The sequence below is a fragment of the Styela clava genome, chromosome 14 (genome assembly GCF_964204865.1).
Source record: "Styela clava chromosome 14, kaStyClav1.hap1.2, whole genome shotgun sequence".
NCBI lineage: Eukaryota > Metazoa > Chordata > Ascidiacea > Stolidobranchia > Styelidae > Styela > Styela clava.
In genome coordinates, this window is record NC_135263.1 from 10,217,097 (window position 1) to 10,223,797 (window position 6,701).

The following is a 6,701-nucleotide window of genomic DNA, read 5'->3' on the forward strand; positions in this document are numbered from 1 at the left end:
GAAGCTCTCCAATGTGACAAGAGAACATCATAGTACATAGTTCGAATTTAGCTAAATCCACAACTCGTAGTAGCCTATGCTCTTTAAATAAGTCATCAATTTTTTCGCGATTACCTCTATGAAAAACTCTTCTAATAAAGCGATTGCAAACACTTTGAATTTTTTTGAGAATGGACGATTGGCGATGAACATAAGCTGAAGCACAATAACGAATATGGCTTTCTATCAGAGAGTGGTATAGAGATATTAAACAAGATGTATTTAAGTTGTTGGCTATTTTCGTAATGGCACTAAGAGACGACCTTGTTTTCGATAGAACCATATTGGTGTGTTGTTTCCAAGACAATTTATCATCGATCATTACACCCAGAAAGCGAGTCTGATTAACTCTTTAATACTACTAACTAATTAATACTTGTGATCAAGTCGAAATTATTGTGAAAGAGAACGAGAGATTTATTGCCACAAAAACAAAATCAACACTATTATAAACATAATACAATAAAAAAAATATTTCAGCAGTAACAACAGTGATTGATTATAGTATTATGCGGGTCGGTGTGCAGTACCGATAAAGGTCATCTAGGCTCCCGATGGACCTTTCCTCGACCTTTGACCCTCGAAAAATTCTTCCTATAGAGGACTTGCACGGGTCACGTGACTTTGTTACTGGACGGCAATAAAACAAAAACGTCCATTTGGCTCCTGTCAGTTGCAAGTCGGATTATACATTTCCGTTTTGTTTGGCTGTTGAAAATGATTATTTCGTATTGTTCCGTTGGCTGTACGTATAGTATAGACAGCGAAATGGATCTTCAGTTGTATTCCACTGATTTCAAAAGATCCGGAACGTCGCGCAATGTGGATATCATCTACGGTATTGCCTATTGGCAGAATTGCTTGGTGTCAAGTCCAGAAGCCATCTCACTTGTGTTTCACTGTTTGCGGACAGCACTTCGTTGATGGTCAGCTCTACTCCCATCGAGGGTGGTTCACATGACCGCTGATCGGTTACGACAATTCCCCACCATCCAAGTCCATGCTTCTGAAAACAAATAACTGGCTCCCCCCCAGATAAATCCTATCCTAATGGTGCTTGTACAACTGATCCAAAATTTCTTTTTATTGTCATTGGTAAAAAAGATATGCTACCCGGAATCAAATTCATTTACGACTAGTGGCTGTGGTGGGATATGGACATAAATTTCACACTCCTTGATCGTTAGATTTTATGAAAACTCTGTACCCATTATCTTACAGATATGGGTGCGACCATGGAATAGATGGATGGCAAAGTATAAGTTACAACAAGACCACAGTGGCACAAGACCTCAGCTTGCGTGACTTGATAATACATCCTCAGTATCCATTTATTGATGCTTATCGTAATGACAAAGTAACTTGTGATTACTGTGGATTGGTGGAGATAAAGTGTCTATTGTGCTTGAACGAAAGCAACTTCAATACGACCCATTCAAGAATTTTTTGTTTTGTTTTGGTGGGTCTGATAGTGAAGGTTTCAGTCTAAAGTTGGACACCGATACTATAACCAAATACAGTTGCCAATGAAACTTAGCGAGGCGTAATATTGCGACTTTGTGATCTGAAAGAAAATTCTGATGGGTAGCCGGCTAGCCGCAACCCTTTGTTTAAAGAATATTATGAGATATGACATAAGAGTCTAAACTTTTATTTGAGAGGGGTGTGACCCAAGCTAATTTGCAAATGGTATTCATGGTACCAAATGTATCACACACTTTACAGTAATTATAAATTATATTTGAAAAATAAAGCACATCAAAAATGTTTTTTCAAAAAACAATTGGTTTTATCTGCAGATACTAGGTTGATATTGAGATTGACCATTTCAATGCTAAATTTTCTTTAGTCAAAAGGCACACTTGATTTGCAAAGATTTGTGAATGCGCACAGTACACTAATTTGTCTAATGTTTCGATTCCATAGGCAGGAGGTTGTGGATCGGTGCTGCTCAGGATGGGATATTTTTGCCTATAAATGCATATTACGTGTTTCACATGAATCCATCGTGCTCAGATTTGACTGTTTTCAAGGTCTGAAGGCTCCAACAGCCTAATTTTATCGGTACACAAGAGAATTTTCAGTGTGGCATGCATGAGTCAGTTGGAGTCACTGACCTCAAGATATCTATAAGCAAGGATAAGATAACCTGGAAGTAACATTCCATAATTTAGAGTAAAAAATGTATCTGCCTCCACAGCCCTTTTAAATGGAAGATATGATGCCTCGGGGGTAATTTTTTATCAAATATTTTACAGTATTATGGTTCTAGTGAAAAGGGGTGTAGGCGGCTTCTTTTAAAGTGTGGTAGGTCTAGTCGAAAGACACATTGAATGTTTATGCTAACAACTGCAAAGTAATATTGCAACGCATTCAAGTTAACAGAATTTGTTGAAATGGTCCTGCCTTTTGCCTTTCTTCAAAATCCCCCTTTTTCTAACTATTCTCTTCCTCTCTGGAGATGGCGAAAATTCAAATATCGATGGGACATATAAGCAGCTGATAATGGGTTATCTTCCCTTTTTCCTGAAAATAAATTAAACACTAATCATCATTTGACAGTGCCAAGTTTGTGTATCAGATCAGTGATAAATCACCTGCTAACTAATAAAACAATCAGACAACACCTTCTGACCATTAATGAAGATTTCTTTCAATTTAAAACGCAACTATGCCTACCAATGTGGGTAGTTTTTAGGATTTATCTGTGGTTGGGGACAGATTGCAAGGGGCAACATCGTACGATTACCATTCTATGTCGGGAATAGTTAGCCAGTTATTTGTTTTAGAAGCATGGACTTGATGGTGGGGGATGTCGTAATCGACCAGCGGTCGTGTGAACCACCCTCAGTGGCAGGAGAGCTGCAATCGCCTCGCACATAACTACGCCCGCATGGGATTGAAACCTGTGAAACTCCCAGGGGAATCAGAGATTCGGTGGCGAGCGTATTCTTAAATGGAGAATTCAATTGAATTCTAGTTATTTTTTGGCGTAAGCACTGGCGTTAAACTTTAGTTATCTATTCAACTTTTTACACTTACTAATAGATTACCTGCTAACTAGGGAAACAATACCTAATGGCAATTATTGATTATTACCTTACACGAGTCAAGTCTGCAAGTAGGCCTACGCCTAGGCCTACCAATAACAGTAGTTTGTCATCTGCTTTCCATTGAAATGAGGGAGCTTATGAATATTTTAAAAAAATGATAACGGCACATTATGACTCACCATCAACGACGTGCTGTCCGCAAACAGTGAAACACAAGTGAGATGGCTTCTGGACTTGACACCAAGCAGTCCTGCCATTCTGCCAATAGATAATATCCACATTGCGCGACGTTCCGGATCTTTTGAAAACGGTGGAATATAACTGAATATCCATTTCGTTGTTTATACTATACGTACAGCCAGCGGAACAATACGAAATAACCATTTTCAACAGCCAAACAAAGCGGAAACGTAAAATCTGACTTGCAACTGACAGGAGCCAAATGGACGTTTTGTTTTATTGCCGTCCAGTAAACAAGGTCACGTGACCCGTGCAAGTCCTCTATACTTTACCATTGCAAAATTTTTTAAGAGTGCTTTTGCGAGTTGGTGCCTGTAAAATGGGGTATGTGTTTCAAACCATCATTATGATTCATCACATACAACAATCTGTTTTTCAAAAGTACCGGTAAAGAATTTTAGCATAGTCTATCACTATCACAGCTATTTCTACACTAATTTTTTATTACAGGAATTAAATTTAAACTCCTAGGAAGACAGAGTGATCATTGAATTATCTGATTTATATTTAGGTTTCCGAACACAACTAACGAATAGAGTTCAAAAACGCGAAAACGAGGTAATGTTCACGACCACGCTTGAAAATCTGGCTGAGTGAGAAAAGTGTCTGAGCGGACGCGAAAAGGGAGCATTGTTACGACACTTTTTGCATCTTGCTGATTGGCCAATGTCACGAAGTAAACAAGGAAGTCGATGCCCGGGGAAAGGTTCATCCCGACCGTTGTGTATATGCTGTATATAAGTTCATCTTGGCATATATTACCATTGGTATAAATATAAATAGGATAAAAAAAAAGATAGGAATGAGTCGCCAATTTAAAGATATAACAAAAACAGCCCTCTATCTGTGCTTAAAATATACCAACAATTTAAGGTCCACGTAGTTAGGATGAAAAGAGTTCTCAACAGAGACGATCGATATGCGACGGCAAATGACACTAATAATATATTTAGCTCTGTAATTAACGGTTTTTATCAACATCTTTTAGAATAGGTATGGAAATATTGTCCGGTACGAGTTGGTTCCTAACTGGAAAGAAATATTAAGTGGTTAGAACTTATAACACATAATATTTAAAAAAACGCTCACGTGTCTAATCTATCAAATAAAAGACCGTTATACCGATTTATATAATCTCCTCAAGCCTGCTATTTAACTTGTCACATCATAGGTATAAAACCTATCTATCCATAATAATTTTAATAACTCAAAGTAGTATAAATATATAAATAAAATAGGACAAATTACTTAATAAACGCCTTATACACGAGAATACTGACTCTCTAATATATTTGTTGAAGGTTTTTCTTTTTATTCTTTTTTCTTATTTTTGTTTTCTTGCCTTAATTCCTTTCTCTCTCACTCTTTCATCTCTTCTCTATTACTCTCTTCTACAATTCTTACTGTTTTATTTTCTTTATCCTGGATGAGACGGACATCACGTGACACGGAGAGTTGGCATGGGTGTGCATCAAGGTGCACTTCTCCAAGATCTCTTTTGTCACGGAAATGTTCGTCGAATCTAGACCTCTGTTTTCTCTTGGTGGTTTATTTTTTTTTACCTCTCTACAGGTTTTAAAGGAAAGAACATCTAACAGCCTCCCCTGAAAAGACGTAAGTTTAAAACAAGGTAAGTGGTCGAGGCCTACTGAATAATAGTAAAAAAGTATTATCAAGTCATTAAAGGCAATTTAGGATTTTGAGAGGTCGTGTATTGTTTGAAGCTGGACATGTCCGAAGAATTAAAACAATCAAATATTTCAAAAGAAGATTTTTTTTGGACACAGACGGGATCAAAAAAGGACAAGAAAAAATATCATCACAGATTGAGCAATAGAGCGCATGACGGTATCATTTGACACCTCAATTAGTTCACGCACGAGAATTCTCGCGATGGAGACATGAAAAAAACAGTAACAATCACTGAATATTGTATAGTTGCTACCAACATTTATAAGTATTTATTTATACATACTTGATGGAAAACTGGGATATTAATATATGACCGCAATTAAATATACAGTTCACTCATTACAAAAAGTACGCAAGATGTCGGAATCTTACGTCGGAATGCATTAAAAAATCAAATGTTGAGAAAAAACAAGTCATCTTGTGTATCCAACGTATTGGGTTGTGAGTACATGACCTATTACAGATGTAAAGTAATTATCCCTAAAAAGGACGGTAACGTTCTATGAAAATCCAATTGCCTTGATTATACATTATTCAGCATACCGTATTACCAGTGGTGGGATTCAAATTTTTTGTCAGCCGGTTCCAACATACAAATGTCATATTTTCAGGTGGTTTTGTTACAAAAAGTCATGTAACGCTAACCGGTTCGCTGATCTCATAAAATTCCGTCAGACGGTTCCATAGAACCGGTGCGAAACGGCTGAATCCCACTACTGCGTATTACCCATATTACTACCAAGACCCCATATGAACTCATATATCATGCAAAATGACAATATAATACTTAGAGAGTTTGACAAAAAAAAATTTCGATTAGTTGTAGATAGGGCTTGTCTAAATTCATGTGGATTACGAGAAATTGATTTGAGTACCAAATAAAGAAAATGACGGTTGTTGCATCCGAGAATTTCCAGGGCTGGTTTGCAGGTTTCTGCGCGACCCTATCGCCGTGAATTAGTCATCAGGCACGACATGCGCGCGTTTGGTCGGATCTCCCTTCCATAATTTATGACAAAAATAGGGTTATTATTCGAAGTGTTCCGGAAAAGACTATTCTGATATATTACGCAAAAACTATCAAAATATACCTCAATTGAAAGGTGTAAACTGGAATGTATTGTAGCTAAAGCAATACTATCAGTGCACAAACAACTAATTGCGAAAAGGACATTCATAATATAAAGATTTCTTTCGATTTGACATGGTGTATGACCATACATAGCTACATTTTCGACATTTGTAGCGGGGTCTTTATTGGTATATTTCTTTACCGTTGAATATATTGTGTTTATAATATTTGCTTGGTGATTCGTTGATACTTCATTTCTGGTCGGATGTCGCGAAGGAGTGTTTTAATATTCCAATATTCTGTTGTCTTATTTTCCACCACTCGTCAGTGTTCTGAAGGCAGTGCCTAATTTGTCATTGTGCAAGCTGACTGAAGCCTACGGCCCTCAAGCCCTGGAAGGCCTCGACAGTTTAAAATCCCCGAAAAAACAATTTGTTTATTTTTCAATTCATTTAATGAGTCTTATCCCAAATATTTACCGCTTAAAAAATGAGATACGGTCAAATAAATAAATTGTTAGAATTTGAAGAACGGATCTAAGAATTTTTTACTATTTCGGATCTTTATTTTATCGTGGACCTGTTTATTTCAATAAATGGATTGAT